The 19,929-nt window shown below is 34.5% G+C and overlaps 1 protein-coding gene and 1 long non-coding RNA gene across 3 annotated transcripts in view; one reads left to right on the top strand and one right to left on the bottom strand.

Annotated features, from left to right (window-relative positions):
- The window catches only part of UACA (uveal autoantigen with coiled-coil domains and ankyrin repeats), an 85,462-nt gene that overhangs the window by 1,775 nt on the left and 63,758 nt on the right, over positions 1-19,929 (top strand). The window lies entirely within an intron of this gene.
- LOC306650827 lies at positions 8,941-17,723 on the bottom strand. Its single transcript, XR_013761043.1, has 2 exons — positions 13,550-17,723; positions 8,941-13,517 (listed from the first exon to the last, which is right to left on the bottom strand). It is a non-coding gene; the product is annotated as an uncharacterized lncRNA (long non-coding RNA).

The following is a 19,929-nucleotide window of genomic DNA, read 5'->3' as shown; positions in this document are numbered from 1 at the left end:
ATACATGGTATTAAAAAATGAACCTGTTGACTTAGAAAAAGCAAACATCTTCCCAATTTGATAAATATTAGAAAAAGTTTTATAAGATTTTTAAGTGATAATGAGTGTGGTAACTAATAAAGCCAAACCAAGCATTGATAGAATAGCATATACAGGAGAAATTGATACTTTCTGCTTTTCAGTCTATATATACACCATAACTCCTGATATGGACACATATGTACTTATTTATTGTTATGATTGAGCAGGCCCCTCCTTCCCAACCCACCCCTTGACTTTCAACAGTTTTGAATAAAAAATATAGCACATGGTTTGATATTTGCAAAGAACAAAAATATTTACAACAGAATATCCGCCTTTCATCTCTGTCCTTTAGCCACCTGGCCTCACCCTCCTCAGAGGCTGCCATTATTATTAGTCCCCTGTGTGTTCCTTCAGAGAGAGCTTATTATATACAAACAAATATAAATATAAATATTCTTCCTTCATAGAGATGGTAGCTCACTATACTCGCTGTTCCATATCCTGTGTTGTTTTGTGAACAGTGAATTAGGTCCATTCAAATCTTTTTCTAGAATATACAATGCTGTGATGAATAAACTTGTATTTCAGGAGTGTGTGTGTGCGGGTGTGTGTATGTGTATCTGTATGATCAATTCCTGAAAGTGGAATTGATGGGTTACAGGATAGGTATATTTGTTATACCTTAAAGGATGTTGTCAAATATCCTTACATGTACCATGCAACGAATGTATGGGGAAAAAAAATTTTTTTAAACTTTTATTAAAAGTCTTTTCAAATTTTTTGATCTTTGCTAGTCTGACAGATAAAATATTGTATCACAGGATACTTTAGATTTATATTTCCCTTATGATTGAAGTGGAGCATCTTTTCATATTTTTATAAGCCTTTTACATCTTTGAAAATTTTTTAAAAAATTTTAAAATTCTTTTTAGTTATACATGATAGTAGAATGTATTTTGACATATTATACATACATGGAGTATGTATAACTTCCCATTATGTGATTGTTCATGATGTGGAGTTTTCACTGGCCGTGTATAGGAACAAAGGAAAGTTATGTCCGATTCATTCTACAGTCTTTCCTATTCCCATCTCCCCACCCTTCCCTTCATTCCTCTTTGTTTAATCCAATGAATTTCTATTCTCCCTCCCCACCTTATTGTGTGTCAGCATTTGCATTTCAGAGAGAACATTCAGCCTTTGGTTTTTTGGGATTGGCTAGTTTCACTTAAGCATGGTAGTCTCAGTTCCATCTCCAGTTTCGTCCATTTACCGGCAAGTGCCATAATTTCACTCTTCTTTATGACCGAGTAATATTCCATTGTATATATATATATATATATATATACTACAATTTCTTTATCCATTCATCTGTTGAAGGGCACCTAGGTTAGTTCCATAGCTTAGCTATTGTGAACTGAGCTGCTATAAACATTGATGTGGCTGCTATAGTATGCTGTTTTTAAGTCCTCTGGGTGTATGCTGAGGTGTGGGATGACTAGGTCAAATGGTGGGTTCATTCCAAGTTTTCTGAGAAATCTCTATACTGCTTTCCATAGTGGTTGCACCAATTTGCAACTCTGCCAGCAATGTATGAGTGTACCTTTTCCCTCACATCCTTGCCAACATTTATTGTTACTTGTATTCTTGATAATTCTGGCTGGAGTGAAATGGAATCTCAGTGTAGTTTTAATTTGTATTTCTCTAATTGCTGGAGATGTTGAACATTTTTTCATATATTTGTTGATCAATTGTATTTCTTCTTCTGGAAGTATTCAGTTCCTTTGCATCATCTTTTCTGTGAACAGTTTATCCTTTCCATTTTTCTATTGCATTATTGTTTCTTAATTTATATGTACTTTTTGTCATGAAAATTAGCCCTTTTAATATAAATAGCTAATATTAATTTATTGAATATTTGTCATGATATTTTTATGGTGGCATTTGCCGTGTAGAAAGTGCTTATTTTTGTACAGTTGCATTCTTAACCTTTTATTTTGTGACTTTTAGATTTATGTTACATCTTGGCCTTTTTCCTGTGCCATATTAAACAACAGAAGAAATTCTTCAAGTTTCTTCTATTTTCTTTCTTGCATTTTTTAAAAGTCTTTAGTATATACAGAATTTATTCTGTTGTAAGGTAAGAGGGTATACATCTTACTTTCTTTTTTCTCCCTCCTTTCCCCTCCATTTGAGTTCCTTACTTTGAATTTAACATTTTTTCAATTATCATGGAAATAATTACTATTTGCTGTACTTTGAGAAAAATTTTAAAATTGTTTACATCATGGTTTTTTTCTTTAAGCATGTTATCTATAGAGGAGGCATGAGCAATAGACTGAAGTATGTTAGGTATGTAAATATTTTATGAAATGGTATGTATGCAAAATATAGCATCTTAGTTTAACACACTATGTTGTAATTATATGCAGATGATGTGCAGAAAAAAATTTTAAATAGTCTGACTAGTACCACTGTTATACATATGCCAGGGAGTTTAAATAAGCCCCAACTACGTGGGAACAGGTTTATATACATATAAATAAACAGTTCACAATTATTAATTGAGGGTAAAATACATTTGGTAGTTAATCCTTTACTAGTCCAATCCGAAGATAACTGCATCTATTAATCATAAACCAGAATATTTCTGTTGTTAAATTTATTTTTAATTATGAAGTCTGATCTTCAGATTTCTAAAGGGATAATTAAATGACTAAATACCATGTCAGATCTGTGTCAATTATATGTATAGTCAACTATACATGCCGTGAGATTAGGCTTGCCCATTTTCACCTAGTTCAGGTTAGGAAATTTTAGTAATAAAATTAAAGGACTGTATTTACTAGTAGAGGTGCTGCATGCTATAGATAAATATTGTAAGGAGAGACTTCCAAAGAGGGCTATGTTGTAGCTATGTTCAACATTTGTAGCAAATTCTTGAATGTGAAGGTTTTCTGACCTGGGAGGTTCTGTCATAATTACTTTTGCTTCCCTTTCTTTTTTGGATACTGGGATTGAACCCAGGGCCACTTTACCAGTGAGTGGTTGTGTACTTCCCAGTTCTTTTTTTTTCTTTTTTCTTTTTTTCTTTTGAGACAGTGTCTCACTAAGTTCCTGAGGCTGGTCTCAAGCTTGCAATCCTCCTGCCCCAACCTCCCAAGTTGCTGGAATTATAGGCATGTGCCATAATGCAGGATTCTAAATATGCTCTAAAAGCATCTTGCTAATGCCTCAGCCCCCTGAAGAAATATTGTTATTTCTAAAAGAATTTAGTTACAAAATAGTAACTGAAAACAATTTTTAAAAAACTTATTTTGGTTCCCACTAAGGATATTGGTTTGAGATGTTTAGAAAACATAAAGGATTAAACATGGTTTTGTTTTAGTTTGGATTTTAGTTTTGGTTTTATGTTTTCCTCCCAGGGATTTGGGTGTGTTTGAAAATATGTTAATATTACCACAATGACTTCTGGGTAATGTGAATAATTAAGATCACAAATTGTTACGTTCATTCTGAACTCATGATACTTAATTGAGCACTATTCACTCATTATCATTAAAGATCACAACCTTTAATTAAAAATGCCTATCTTAATTAAAGCTTTATTTAGACAATCCTATTGTTATTCCTGCATTATATTTCCTTTGATTCTTGAAAGATAAAGATTATAGTAAAGAAGTTCTTTTTTCATATTTTTCAATCTCAACCCCAACATAAGCAGCAAGTTTACCCAGATCATTATGTGTATTTGAATTAAGAAATTTGTATTTGAATACCAAAGCAGAGTTGCTTTGGTAGATCTTTTGAAAACATGAGTCCAAAGACTTAAGTGATGAATAGTTTAGGATTTTAATTACTTATTTTAATAAGGATGAAGTAATATTGTATGTCTTTATGGTACATCATACATATTGTTCAAATTTAAACTTAGCTTAGGAATTGGACTTTGCTCAGCAGTTACTTAGTTTGGAAAACATTTATGGAATATTATGTTAGTCTCAAGAATGGATTAATCATTATGTCCTCTTTGAAGAAATGAACGATTCCAAACTGGAAGCAGGAGTAGTACAAGATGAGCCTGGAATTTCTTGTCATGCTAGAATGCAGGGGGGCTATCAAAATTTAGAGCTCTGAGGCCAACTCGAAGAGGCCTCCACTCAGCCAATGATGGGACCTTTTGATCATTGGTTAGGAAACAACTGCAGTGGACCAAAATCTTTCAATCCATGAGTTCATAGTGATGATTAAGAAATAAAACAATTAGTCACTTTTGGAACATGTTAGGGAACTGATGCATTTGTTTAAACTCTGGAAAATAAAGGGATATAATAAAATATGTGTCATGCTTTTCTTTAGTGAACTATATTTCAGGGTAACTAAATTGTCAATAAGGGAAAGGGTCTTTTTATAAAAGGAATTTTATCCCAGCTAATAGATGAAGAAGGGGTGATAGAATTAGCATATCACATATTCTTCCAGCTAGTAAGCAGGGATGCTAGTGTATTGTGATTTTTACTTCTCCTAATGAGTTAATGGATGTAGAGTTTTGACAGTGATCATCAGAGGCTACTAATGTCTAAAGAAAGAGAAGCCGATATAACTTATCCCCTGGTAGATATATTCTTCTCTGTTTATTAGTAGTCTTGCCTAAAAAATCATACCTGAATATGATAGCCCTTTATATATAACCACCATTTTATAGAAAATACAGAGAAAAGAGAAATGTGGATGTAGTCAGGAGAATTCTGAATGTGGGAAACTAAAGAACAGATGACCTGGTGTCTTCAAAAATAAATTATAAGAAAAGGAAAAAAATGGAGGATAAACCTAGAGATTACAAGAGATTTTGAGAGGTTAAAAGACATATTAACCAATGATGGACTTTTTTTAGACCCTGATTAAGTATTTATAAAAAATGAAAGTTTATAAGACAATTGAGGAAATGTAAATACTGCCTGGATACTTCATGATGTAGAATTATTTAACAGATTTAAATGTGACTATGGTAGTAATGTCATCTTTTTAAAGAGTATCTTTCAAAGATTTATTTAGAAGTGCTTTTACAGCTGAAATAATATGAAATGTGGGATTTGCTTCAAAATATTCTGGTGGTGGGTGATTGCGGCGAGTTGAACTAGGACTGGTCTTGAGTTAACTGTAGCTGAGTGGTTCATGATGCTATTGTATTTACTTTTGTGTTACCATTGAATTCAGCATGTGTCCTAAAATTTCTATAATAAGAAGGATCTAGTTACTGCCTTCAAGAATTTTAAGAGACAATAAAACAATAACAGTAATGCAGTATCAGAGCCATAATAGAGGTCCGTATATATTGCTGTGGGAGTACAGTTGTGTAGAGCAGGGCCAGTGGAAAGGTGGGGAAAGTGAGGCTTCAGCCAGGCTCAGAAAGACAACTTGAATGACTTTATAGGCAAAAGAACAGCAAGTATCATGGGGTAGAACTGTGACATTATCTAGCCTGCTGAGAGTGCACAGGTTAGGATTTTATGGTAGGGGATGGTGCAGATGAAGCATAAAGTAATTGTCTTGTAAGAACTTCAGTGAAAGGGTTAGAAGGCAACAGCTTGGGGGTTATTGTCAGGGAACTTGAATTAAAATTTTGAATTGCTTGATGTTTATACCATGTTTAGAGAGACTCTGATGGAGTCAAATAAGATTCATCTTCAGAAATTTTCATAATAGTGAATTAACAAGTTTACCCTTTCTCTTCTCTCATCCTCTCTGTTAAAGTTAGCTAACAGCCAACAACATTTTGTTGTTATCGACCACATTTAACTTATAGTTGGGTCTTTGGTAGGGAAATCTAGATCCAAGAGTACTAGATTTAAACCTTATAACTTATGTATTCTGTTTGTTTCATCTCTATAATATGGAACTCTTCACTATCCTATTATTGCAGTTATGCAAATATTTATCCTGCCATCTAAGGGATATATCAGATAGTTAAAATTTCCACCTGCATGGGCTTATTTATTCAAGAGAAATCAAAGTGATTTCTGTAAGGAATTTGCCTAAAACAGGGCTGACATGCACTTTCTAAAATTAAAATAGTAGGATAGTCTACTTATATCACCTTATTTCCCTAAATTATAAAATGATTAAAAGTTTTATATATGTTTAATATATTTAGAAAATGTGTGTATATTTTTTTGGGCTTAAATATATAGCACAGAAACCCAAATAAATCAAATTGTAATCACAAAGACGTTTTGTCTTTCGCCCTGTTTTATTCTTAGAAATCCTAAATGTTAGTGTATTTTCAAATGGTAACATCTCTAAAATGATGAGCAGAAGAGGAACTGGTAAAGTTTAGTGACTAAGGAATCTGGCAAAGGGTGGAATGGGATAAGTTGTAATTGTTTAATCGAATTAGACCTGGCAAATCCTGTTAATAAAGCGTAGGTATATGACTTACCCAGTTGGGATAAAAGGCTGTCTATTGTTTTAAAAACCTTTGGAGGTTGGTTGTGTATCCCAGTGGTAGGGCACTAGCATGAGTGAGGCCCTGGGTTCCATCCTTAGTTCTTAAAAACAACAACATACAAAACCCAAAACACAAATCACAAAACAAAACACCTCCCTCCTATAAGTCATACATGTGCACTATAAAAAACAAAATATAGTGGAAGACAAGACAAGCTACCCATAGTGCTATTCACTGTGCCATAAACCACTGGTTGTGCTTGTTGTAAATTTCCATACTACTTCTTTGTTATTCAATTAGCATTTAATTATCTTAACACCACAGTAATGATATATGTACAATTTAAAATAATATTTTATACTTATAAGCTTTGTATTTGAAAGTTATAAGTAGTATGAAGTTATTTGAGCAGATACAAATGTCCCACTAGGAGTACTCAGGAAATGCTAGTGAACTACTTAAATTGTTCGTGAGAAATACAAGTGCCAGTAGCCAACATTTATTGAGCATATATGTTCCAGGCTTTGTTCCAAGTGATTTATATTAACTTGGTCCTCACAGCAATACAAAGAAGTGGGTACTGTTGCCATCATTTCAGATGAAAGTTATATAATTTACCTGTTTGGGCTAATAAGTGGGAAGTTAGGTAGCTTGGTTCTGGAACCCATGTCCTTAACTTTCTGAACTGATATAATTTCAAATTTAAAACTATGGAATTTGTATTTTAAGTCATATAAAAATGGGGTTGAGTGTTTAACTGGAAAGAAGATCTTTAAATGGGAAGTTTCAAAATCAGTTTATACTTCCTCCAGTGATGTATGAAATTATTGGATTCCTTACGTCCTTTCAGTAATGGATAGAGTATAAGCAAAATATTTGTCAACTTGATAGGAAGAAAGGATTATTGCTTTAATTCTTGTTTTTGTGTTCTAGGGAGTTTGAACATATTTCCGTGTTAGCAACTACTTTCATTTCTTGTTTTAGGAATTGTTTGTTCATGGTCTTTGGCCATTTTTAAAAACTGATGCCTTATTTATATCGATCTGGAAGAGCTTTATGTCTGTATTTTTATTGCTTGGCCAGTCATAGCTTTGAGAGTAGCCTGTGTCTCACTATAGTATGTTTTTTGTTTCAGTCATCTTCCCCTATATTTCAAACAGTTTTTTAAAGTATTTAATTTTGTGATAATTGTTACATTAAGGTTCTTTGCTATTTTATATTCAGTCTAAAAGTCTCCAGTTTGTCACATTATGACTTTTGTCTTGAATTCTACATTGTTCCATATTGATACTGGCACATACCCCTTCTGTTTTTTGTTTATTTGTTTATTGTATTTTTTGCACATTATCCTCTCAGGCTTGATTTTAGCCTTATCTATTTAGAAGGATGTATAGGCAAAGGAAGTCCTTGGGATCCAGTAGAATGGCTTAATCTGGAGGGGTTGTGTGTTTGTGTAAATTGGGGTGTGTATTTGTCTAAAAGGAGGTATATTGGCTTTATTAAAATGGGAATTATCAAGAATACAAGCAACAGTTAAGTGTTGGTGAGGATGTAGGTAAAAAGGTACACTTATATGTTGCTGGTGGGCCTGTAGATTGGTGCAACCGTTATGGAAAGCAGTATGGAGATTCCTCAGAACACTTGGAATGAAACCACCTTTTAACCCAGTTATCCCACTTCTGGGCTTGTAACCAAAGGACTTAAATCATACTATAGTGACGCAGCCATATCAATGTTTATAGTAGCTCAATTCACAATAGCTAAATTATGGAACCAACCAAGACGCCCTTCAATAGATGAATGGATAAAGAAACTGTGAAACACACACACACACACACACACACACACACACACACACACAATGGAATATTACTCAGCCTTAAAGAAGAATAAAATTATGGCATTTGCAGGTAAGTGAATGGAGTTGGAGAATATCATGTTAAGCAAGATTAGCCAATGAGGAAAAAAAACAAAGGCCAAATGTTTTCTCTGATAAGTAGGTACTGATACATAATGGGGTGGAGGATAAGAGAAGAATGGAGAAACTTTGGATTGGGCAGAGGGGAGTGAGGGGAGGGTATAGCATAAGGGGTAGGAAACATGGTGGAATGAGATAGACATCATTACCCCTATGTACACGTATGATTGCATGAATGGTGTGACTCTACATTGTGTACAACCAGAGAGATGAAAAGGTGTACTCCATTTGTGTACAATGAATCAGAATGCATTCTGTTGTCATGTATAACTAAATAGAATAAATTTTAAAAATTGGCTTTTGATAAGTTGTCAAAGTTTGACATTATTTCTATAGTAAGATTTTCCTATTCAGATGTACAGATAATTATATTTATTTTTACTGAATCTTGATGAATTTTCTTCTTACCAGATTGTGACATTTTCTCAGAGAAAGAGTGGCAGAGAATGTGTGAGAGAGCATGCACATGTTCACACTTACACATCATAGCTTTTGTTTTTGTTTTTCTGTGACTGTAGGAGTCAAACCCGGGGTCTTATTCTTCCTGGGCAAGTGCTGTACTGATGAGCTATACCCCAACCCTTACTTCATGCTTTCTAAACTAAAAAAGTAAGAATGTGCCATTCTTCTTTCAGCTTGGTTTTGTTATTTCATGTTGGTTTCATCTTTGGGAGGGCTCACTCTGTGTGGAGGTTGGGGTACTTCAGTGAGGAAGCCTTGTGGGTGTGGTTCTAGTGGTACATGATCTTTTTCCCTGTGTGCAAGAGGAATAATCAAGAAACACCTGCTGATTTGCATGTGAGAGGTTTTTTAATTGAGAGATCTATTTAAGGATCATTTCTCTTTTTTAATGGATAGATTTTTTTAAATTAACATATATTTTTAAAAATCACTGTATGGAACATAATCAGCAGTCATGACAGTGGATAAATAGGTAAATGAGGAAAATGAAATGCCTTCTCAGCTTTAGAAAAGGCAAATTGTGGGCCAGAGAATGAGCCTACATATCATTCTTGAAACCATAGTGGGAAAAGTATAAAGGGGCAGGGTAACATGTTGATGCTACAGGGTCAAACTCTGCAGCCCAGGTAGCCTGGGTTTGAGTGTTGCCACTCCTAGTAATCAGTTTTGTGACCTTAGGCAGGACTCAAATATGTTTCCTCATTTGGAAAATGAGGCTAATAACTGTTTTTCATAGAGTAGCTGTGAGCATTCGATGATTTAAGACATAATCAGGGCTTACTTGTTAGCATAGTGCCTTTTATATAATTAATGCAATAAAGGTTACTTCTTAATTACTAACTGAAACATCTCACTGGAGGTCACTCCATTGTTGACTGCTTATGGGTGAACTGTGAATTTCCTGGTCTTTCCTTCTCCAACAAATACAAACTTCCACAAGGTGTTCATGTAACCCAGATCTTCCAAAGGTCATTGGCTTCAGCTTCTTTCTCTGAGGGAGATGTCAGTGTCTCTATTTTTTAATTATGGAAAAGAAATATTTCTTGAGGGCCATCCTAGGCTGAGCACTGGGAGATGAAAAGACGAAGACAAAAGGCTGGTTCACAGGCTTGTGGCAGAATAATGTAAAGCCTTAGGTGCTGTGATAATGTGCAAGGTCCTGATCCAGTGTGAAGCTGAGAAGTGAGTTAGGTTTATTTTTCAAGCGACTGTTGTTTCTCTTTTTAAAAATTGAGGTGAGAGTCACATAACATTAAATTAATCATTTTATTTTTTTTTCAGCTTTTTTATTTTTTATTTTTACAGACTGCATTTTGATTCATTGGACACAAATGGGGTACAACTTTATATGGTTGTACATGATGTAGATTCACACATTCATGTATTCATACATGTACATAGAGTAATGATGTCTGTCTCATTCCACCGTGTTTCATACTCCCAAATTAATCATTTCAAAGTGAAAATTCAGTGGCATCTCGCACATCTACAGTATTGTGTAAATACTTTATTATATAGTTCCAAACATTTCCATCACCTCAGAAGGAAACTGTGGGCCCAGTATGCAGAATGAACCTCTTATCCTGAGGCTTCCAGGGTATGGTAGAAGTGATCCAGGAAAGGATAGAATTCCTATCAGAGGGAAGAGCAAAGACATAGACAAGGAATATGGAGTTGGGGAAGGAAGCAGTTGGATTGTCAGCTCAACTTTTCTGGATCCTAGAATGACATCAAAGGGCTTGAGTGGGCAATAGGCAGAAGAGGAAGTTGGGATGGTTTTAAGTACACCATCTTTAAGAGCTTTCACTTTGTCCTGTGGACCCTGAGGTGGTGAATCACATGATCAAATGTGTTTCTGATGGATTACTGTGGTAGCAGTTCTGTTCAGAAGAGATTGGAGGAGATGGAGCTTGGAGCAGTGGGCTCAGTTACAAAACTGCTGCAGTAGCACAGGCAAGAATTGGTGAGGTCCTGAATTGTGTAGTGCTGGCAGTAATGGAGAGAAGGGCACCGGAGACCCAAAGAAGTTGTAACTTACTAGTCACCCAGTAAACAGACAAACTCTCAGTGTCCCTGCCTACTAATCCTGTGTGATTCCCACTAAGTTCCCTGGATATCTGATTGGAGGTAATTATCTTCTGAGGAGGTGAGAGGACATTGCCCAAATCTTCCTATATGTTAACAACTTTTTTAAAAAAAAGTGCATTTACTTATAATTAGTTTGGAAGAACGGCTCAGTGTTCTGATGATGTTTGAAAAATAACTTAGTTTAACATTCTGCTAATAACAAGTGCACATTTTTAGCTGGTAATTTGTTTTCTTTGACTTTTTATTATGAAAAAGCAAAACATAAAATTAAAGAGTACAGTGATCTAGGATCTTCCTGCCTGCTAAATAGATTCAAAAGTTAATATATTGCTGCATTTGCTCTGTTTATATATATGCATATCAAATTTGTATACATAGTACACTAATTTTTCACTGAATGATTTGAAGATAAATTGTAGCATTTTATTTCACCTTTAAATACTGTAGTATGCCTCACTTAAGGATAATAATCTCCTTGAATATCTACAATATAATGCTGATATTTGAAATTTTAAGTTTTATTTAAAGTGAGGAAACTCAGCGATATGAAGAAGTAGTGTCTTCCAGTTTCTCAGGCCCCTTTACCTTGCATCGTACCTGGTAACACCAACTTTTAAACTTTAGTAATATTAGTGCCTTATTTTGATAATTTTTGTCACATCCATGAAACACTCATACTAATTGGTAATGTGCTTTTAAGTTGATTTACTTAAAAAACATAATTACCAATGTATTTATTTAGAGAGGAAACTGTGCCAGATGCTGAGTAAAGGGGTTAGTGGCAGTCCTCTTTGCTGTGGAGTATCTCTCCAATTAGCATTTGGGGGAAGGAGCAGGTGGGAAGAGGGTGTTGGTGTCCAGCTCCTAACTGCAGCTGCATGTGAGTACTTGTGCTGTACTGGTTCTGTCACTGGGTTGAGGCAGGGCTCAGCACTCTGGAACAGGCTCTTCTTGATCCTTGTCCTTTTATTTCCAATTTCATGCCTTTTATCCCACTGTTTCTGCTATTCCCTGCTGCAGGCTTATAGTGAATGATGTGGAACCTTAGGAGGAAATCCTAGAAGACGATTACCACATTTATCCTTGTGCCAGGGAGAGGGTTGCCTGCATAGTAATGTATAGACCACACTTACATGCTCAGTTCTACATTCTGCTACCAAGTAAATATTTTCCTGTTTGTAGACCAACTGATTTTTAAAAATTTCCTTTACAGCTAAGAATTATAATTTATCAAAGTTCTTTTTGAAATAATTATTGTTAAGCATTTAAATTAAATTTAAACACATTTTTTAAAACACATATTCTTTATGCCAGGCACTATGTTGCCTGGGAAACATAAACAAAAAATTCATTGTATGTCCATGAATATTTGAAATTTACTGTTCTTTGAATTCTTTTCTTTAAAATGAATCACCTAAATTTATGTTTAAGAATATAATGTCATTTCTAAATAGGGTATAACTTATTGAAATATTCAAAATATCTCATGGTTGTGTAGAGTTGTTTATTAGTGTGTCCCATGTTTTGACTTACTAAATAATTTTTCTAGTTTAGAATATTAGGATAATAGCTATTTATTGTCTTACATTGGTTTATTTCATTAGGATTTTAAAAATGATAAATGTTTTCTTTGATGTAGTCAGTTACTTTGCTTTTCCCTCTATGAATATAAAGAAATTTGATGCAATGCTAAAAGCATCTTTCATTTTTAAGTACTGATACCACTAAAATAGAGACATTCTGTAGCAAGAAGATCAGAGATGATAGACAAGATACCAAAAACTCTTTAGGTGCAGGTACTGGTACTAAAAAGGTCTGACTTGAGCAAAGCACTTTATCTCAGAAAGTTTATTTCTCTTGGGGACACCACTTACCTTTCTAACTTACCAGAAATCTTAGGTTCTAAAATGATTGGAAATATTTTGGAAGTCATAGAACAGAATGTATAGAAATTTAAGCGATGGTCATCTGTCAATTAAACCATTACATTAGTTTTTGTTGGATGTACCTGGAATTGTCCCAATTCAGTTCTGAAAATAGAAAGTGTTGTGCACATCTTTATGCGGTGGAAGAGTAAGGTTTATAGTTTATATGTAGAATGAAAATATTTTAATTCAATTCAAATTGCTCTTCATATTGATTCCATGAGTGGAAGAAGAATACAGCTTTTGTTTTGGTACAATGTAGTTTTGAGTTGGTTAACTGAATAAAGCACAGTTGATATGGAACGATCCTTGTCAATGTGACAAAATACACATTTTTTCCCCAAGAAATCCTCTTCACAGAGTACAGAAGTGAATGAGAACCCTAGACTTAGAGCATTTTGTAAGCCATGGAAAACATTACACTTGCATGATTGATGAGTTGAAGTGCTCTGTTTGACTGTTACAAGCATCTCTTTCCATGGTATCATTCATAGCTGTCAATGTGCTCTTTTTACTAGTTGATACTAATAGGAAGAATCCTGGCTTATTTTGCTGGGAACATTTCTTTGGAGTTCTGTTGAGGACACTGTACCTACATGTGTAGTTCTGTTGAGGACACTGTACCTACATGTGTATTGCCATGTAATTTATTACTGTGAGATTTAAAAATTTCAACAAAATTGAGTTCCACTAATATTTAACTTTTTATTTTTATTTATTTTTTGGTCTTCACACTTCCATTGCATATCCCCGTTTTCTTCTGTCATTCTGGGAATTGCTGTCCAGTTCCTTGTATACTGTTTACTTTAGATCTAGTGAGAGCCTAGTTTGATGTTGATCATTTTTAGTCCATTAGTGCTTAAGATTTAGAAATGTTTCTCTGAGTTGGTAAAGGTTACTGGAGGCTAACAAATGTATTTATGATCCATTATATTGTACCTTCATTCAACAAATATTTATTTAGCACCTACTACATGCCAAGTTCTTTTTCTTTTCTTTTCTCCCCTCCCTCCCTCCTTTCTTTCTCCTTCCCTCCCTCCATGCCTCCCTTTTCTCCTCCCTTCCTTCCTTCCTTCCAACTATTTTATATTGATGCCAATCGATCCTCTCTCCTTTAAGAGGCCTGCCAGTCTCGTCTCAGGGTTATACCCTTAGTTGTATTTTTCCTTAATGATCCTTAGGTGGAAGAGCCTGTGTATGACCTAGCTTTCATTTGGCCCCTTTACCTCCTCTAATCTTCAAACCTAGAGTCAGATGAGTTTGTACTGTGAAATTGTCACTGGTTCAGTTTTTTTGCTTCTTACTTTCCCAGACATTTTCATTTGGCACTAAAGTGGCACTAACCTTTATTTCTACTTTCATGCTTCATTCTTCCTTAAAGGTTCAACCTTTTGATGTGACTAGAAAATAGGCCAAAAAAAAAAAAAAAAAAAAGTGATTGTAAAAACATTTTATTTTTCATTTTTAACAAGGAAAAGCTTCAGCATACTTTTTGTTGTTACTAGATTTTAAATTTTTGTAATTTTATTTCCTTCCCAATTTTTAAACAACTCTACATTTTATTTTATAATGTTTAAATATTAGATTTTTAGAACTTCAGGATGGAGTGAACTTAAAGTTTTCTGGTGCTGTGGCTGGATGACCTATAAACTTTTTTATTTTTTTTTTAACAACTCACAGTGAGAAATTCGTTTTCCTTAGGGATCCACAGATATAATAGGCAGAATTCTAGAAATAACCTTCCATGATTTCCAGGACTTTATGATGAGAAAATATGCCCATGATTATGTCATAATCAATGACAAACAAAATTTTGCACAAGTAATGAAATTTCCTATCACTTGACTTTAAATTAGTCAAAAAGGAGATTATCTAGGTGGGTCTATTCTAATGACACAGCCTTTTAAAGAGCACAGATTTTTCTCTGGCTTGAAGCAGACCTGCAAATTGCAGAGATTTGAAGGACCAGAAGGACTTGTCCTGTTGTTGCCGGCTTAAAGGTAGATGGGACCCTGTGAGAAGGAATATGGATGGCCTTAAGCAGCTGAGAGAATATCCAGCGCCCAACCAGTAGGAAACAGGGATCTCAGTCCCACCACTGCAGGGAACTGCTATCTGCCAGCAATATGAAGGATCCTGAAAGCAAATTTTTCTTCAGCCAACAGCCAGCCTGGCACCTTGATATTTGTCCTTGAGAGACCTAAGCAGAGTAAATAGTCAGTCCTACCTGGACTCCTGATCTATAGAACTGTGAACTTATACATGATTGTTTGTAAGCTCCTATGTTTGTAGCGATTTATTATACAGCTATAGAAAACTAATATGCAAGACCACTTTGTAACAATATGAAGAAATTCCATAAAAAAATGGAAATCTCTTTTTTTGGGGGGGGTACCAGGGATTGAACTCAGGGGCACTCAATCACTGAGCCATATCCCTAACGCTATTTTGTATTTTATTTAGAGACAGGGTGTCACTGAATTGCTTAATGTCTCGCTGGCTTTGAACTCTCAATCCTCCTACCTCAGCCTCCTGGGCCACTGGAATTACAGGTGTGTGCCCCCATGTCCAGCTTGGAAATCTTGTAAGTTCAAAAAGTCAGAATAAAAAATATATAGGCACAACCTGATAAATGACAAAACATTCACATAGGAGAAGACTGGCAGAGGATATACAAAAATGATCACAGTTAAAGGTGAATATATCACTAATATAATTGGTATCAAGTCCGCTCCCCACCACCAAACCCTGCATTCCGTAACATTGGCCAGTTCACTAGTTTATTGAGGAAATACCTTTTGCTGTCCCATGTTGATTGGGGGATGCACAGACCTGAACATTTTTTGACAAGAGATTCTATGTAGAGGTATGAAGTGGTAGTTGGAAAGGTAAATTTCAAGTTGCTGGTGTATGACCTTTAAACTAAACATGTGAAAGGATTGGTGTCTGTTATTGCTTATAGCCACATTAAGTAATTTAATTTAGCCTTAATGAAAGAAGTGTATTGTAAGGTCCTATAAGTTAAGCTTTATTAATCAGAACCTTTTCTGTATACCCTTTGAGGAAATAGAATAGCAAGTTTCCTAATTGCTTAGATCTAATTGCATTCCTGCTGTTGAACTGTTTTGATATCATGGGAAAGGGTGAGTCAGGAAAGAGGAAGGAACTACACTTAGGAGCCATTATAAACACTTTTGGGTGTGGTGGTATGTTTGTGTGTACCTAAGAAAATATAATGTCTCATTTGATGTGATGAGGTTATCACATAGTTGTTGTAGTTGTAACCTAAAAGATAAACCTTTTGTGCCTCCTCCTGACTGCTTAGAATGAAAGATATTCCTTGTAGAAGACCATAGTTAGGGAAGGGATACTGTTGCACTGTGAAGATGAAGCCCTGGTTTGTAGTCATTTTTGCATGAAACTGATTTACTAAAAATTAACATTCCTAACCACAGGGTATATACTATTGCTTCCCAGTGTTTCTGGATATAATATTGATTTAGTTAAATAGAAATTGTTGAGGAAAAAAATGTCTGAAATACACATGTTTATGAATTATAAACCATTTTAAAACACAAAGCCAACTTTATAAAGGACAGAATTTTGGAAACATCCTGAAATGCCCCTCTTTTCTACCTAATTTACAATTTCAAAACTGTGCCAAGTGTCCTAGTTGTATGTTTATAAGTGACCCTTTCTATCTGCTGGGCTCCCCTGTTCCCTGTTTGATATCACTTTAGCACAGAAGGTAGGCCCTATAGTTTTTTGAAAGGACACAGAGATGATGTTGAGTAAGGTGTAAGTGCTGAGGCTTAGTTGAGGACAGATTTTTGGTGTGCAGAAATCAAAGGGCTGTTTTGTTTCCCTTACCCGCTGTATTGGAGGTGAGTTATACACAACAGGCTTTTGCCTCACTCTTTGACTCATTGCCTCATCCTGAAAATGAGTTCCCCTTTTATTTTCTATCCTACGTTCTTTATTCTGCTTGCTGTACTCTCAGCTCTACTCATTGGTGCATCACTGGGTTAGTAAGTTATTCCATTTTCTTTTCTGTAAAGGAGAAACTTATTGTTCTTCCCCCAGATATACCAGAATGAAGGTCTTTAAATTGGTTCTTATGATTTTCCTTGGCCAATGCTGTCATAGGTTTGTGCATTAGTGTTAGAGAATGTTTAGTTTATAAAGCTACACGGTATTTCTTATGTACCTAAAGTGATTTGATTTATGTACAATGTTTCAGGAACACAAATATTGTGAAAATAGTTTAGATTAATAAATCTAAGCAAATACTTTTTAGCCTGCTGGTTACTGTTACTGTTTGTCCCTGTTATCCCAACCGAAATATAGCCAATCATCAGAAAAACTGGAAGGAGACCATTCTAGATGAGCTACCCCCTAACCAGCTTGTTAGTTGACTGTAGATGCATGTGTGAATATATAAGCCTAGTGGAGATTTCTGAGCCTGGCTCAACCTTGCAGAACTGCCTGCCAGTAAACTCATGAAAAATCATAATTGGCTGTTTTAATCACTGTGTATTGGTTTTCTGGCAATAGGAAATTGAGTCATTATCGCATGGTAATGCTTTTTTTCTTTTTTAAGTGAATGTTCCTACTTTTCCTTCCAACTAGTAATAATTTCAGGCAGAGCACATAGCATGTTAAAAGATTTTGAGATGAGGTATTATTTGTTGTCTTCGTATTTTAGAGACAAGGAGGCCATTAAGATTGAAATGAGCAAGAGGGAGAAAGCAGAAGGAGCTTGCATCAGTGATCTCTAGGGATCTGGGTCATGTGTGGGTAAGGAGGCAAGAACACTAACTACCACAGAGTTTTAAACAAAGGAGTGACATGAACTAACTTAGGTTTAAAAAAATGTACATTCTTAGGAGAGAATAAACTGTAGGGTGATGCAAGGATAGAACAGAAGCAATGAGACCAGGTAACAGATAAATAGTCCACAGTGTCTAAAGTAGGAAAAATAGAAACTATAACAATTCTTATTACCACTGATTAATGTAAGTTCATTTTATTAGGTTATTAAAAAAAAACCCTTTCATTTGTATTTTCCATACACATTTATCTGAGAAATAATCAAAATTCAAGATAATATACTCATGAATCTATTTAAAAACTCATCTTTCCCTCAAAATGTGAGTAAGAAGTCTAGGAGAGATGTGAGAAGGGAATAACAAATTACAAAATGTATAAGGCTATGTTATATGTATTATTAGAAAAGTCAAAGTAAATTATTATTTGTGGATTGGATCTATAAACATGGTTTGATTTTTGTTTAAGTACTATGGCTGGTACTCCACTTGCTGTGTGATCTTCATTTCTAAAAAATAATTTCCTTCTTTTTAAGTTAAAGGATATGACTGTAGGGTAAAATACAGATAAAAATACAAGTATCTTAACATATGACTAATTATATAAATACATGTAAAGTAATAGACTAACAAGTTTTTAAATATGGAAAAAGTACTATGCAATTTTGAGTTAAGTAAAAGTTATTAGAACGAATGTAATATAAAATTTAAATTTTGACTTCAAGAAAACACTTTTTTTTCCTCTAATATATTTATTTATAAATCTGAATGAAATATCCCACTCTTTTTAATCTGTTTATAATATAGGAGTGGTTCCCAAATATAGTATTGCTCCACTCGGAAGGGACCAAAATCTTTCTAGACATTCAGCCTTAAAGACTGTGAGTCCTAATGGCACCTATTCATATTATCTATCAGCTTAGAACAGTAGTGATTTTAAAGTTCTATTGCTGTTCTGGATCTCAGATTTGCTTATTATTAAATATTTTCTATATTCTTGAATTAAAAAAATGATAGATATGAGACACTCCTAGACCTCTTACAATATGTGGATGTCATGAATCAACGTTTGAGAACCAGTGAACTTTACTCAGAGATCATGAGCCCTGTCCCCATCAGCATAAGCATTTATTTACTATAATTAGGATAATCATGTCAATATAAGTAGCTATATTATCCTATATAAAATCATAATGAAGATGTTAAACTTCAAATTCCATAATTTCTCAAATGTAGAAAATAGTATTTGAAAGCAGGTTGAATTCTTCAGCATTCTTTCCTGTTCTGTACAAAATATTTTATTCTAATTGTACAGTGAAATAAGATATAAATAAGAATCTGAGAATAAAAATAAAATACTTAAAGCATATCAAGTAATATGGAAACTAATGATTACTTTATGCCAGATTCATTCTTCAGATACAGTAGTCCTCCCTTGTCTGTGGTCTCACTTTCCATGGTCTCAGTTATCTGCAATTAACCACATCCAAAAATATTAAATGGTAAATTTCAGGAGCAAACAATTCAAAGGTTTAAATTGCATGTCATTCTGAGTAGCAGGATGAAATCTCATGTCCTCCTGCTCTGTCCCACCTGGGAAGTGAGTCATTCCTTTTCCTCTGTATCCACACTGTATATAGTAACTAACTGCTTATTAGGTCTTAGTAGCCATCTGTGTTACCAGAATTGAGTAATGTGGTATTGCAATGCTTGTATTAAAGTAAACCCTTATTTTACCTAGTAATGGCTCCAAAGTGCAAGAGTAATGATGCTGGCAATTCAGATATGGTAAAGAGAAACTGTAAAGTGTTTTCTTTACGTGGATAGGTTACAGTTATCAAGTTAATAAGGGGAAAAAATTTCATGCTGAGATTGCTTAATTCTAAGGTCAAAGTGAATCTTTTATCTGTGAACTTGTGAAGAAGGAAAAAAAGTCATTAAAAATGAGTACATACAGTAAGGTATTTTGAGAGAGCTCATTCACAAACCTTTATTACAATAGTTATAATTATTCTATTTAATTAATATTTGTTAATTTCTTACTATGCCTCATTTATAAATTAAACTTTATATCACAAGTATGTATAGGAAAAAGCAGTGCATTTAGAGTTTGGTACTATCTCTGCTTTCAGGCATCTACTGGAAGTCTTGGAATGTGCTCCCATAAATAAGGGGGGA

This window comes from Sciurus vulgaris (assembly GCF_902686455.1).
Source record: "Sciurus vulgaris genome assembly, chromosome: 2".
Taxonomy (NCBI): domain Eukaryota; kingdom Metazoa; phylum Chordata; class Mammalia; order Rodentia; family Sciuridae; genus Sciurus; species Sciurus vulgaris.
This window is presented reverse-complemented; position numbering and strand designations above follow the sequence as displayed.